This window comes from Plasmopara halstedii (assembly GCF_900000015.1).
Source record: "Plasmopara halstedii genome assembly, contig: Scaffold_179, whole genome shotgun sequence".
NCBI classification, from domain to species: domain Eukaryota; phylum Oomycota; class Peronosporomycetes; order Peronosporales; family Peronosporaceae; genus Plasmopara; species Plasmopara halstedii.
In genome coordinates, this window is record NW_020187100.1 from 33,270 (window position 1) to 33,633 (window position 364).

A 364-nucleotide genomic window follows, 5' to 3' on the forward strand; every position below is an offset into this window, starting at 1 on the left:
GGGCTACTCCTCCCCCCACAAGCCCTGAGCCATGAGATCGCGGCATCAGTGGGACGCGAGAGTGAATCAGCCCGTTCACGTAGAATAGCGTGTAGCCGGTAGACGAATGCACTGCATTGATCAGCGCAAACTCTACGAGTGGCAACATGGCGCTCCATCGCCTCGGCGTCTCAGCGCAGACACTGCGAAGAACGTCTTCGATGACGCGATTCACCCTTTCGATTTGACCATCGGTCTGCGGATGATCAGCTGTCAACATATCCAACTTGGTGTCGAGCACCTTGTAGATAGTCGACCAATATTTTCCCGTGAAACGGAGGTCTCTATCAGCAATCGACTCTGGGAGTCCGTGTTGACGGAAAAC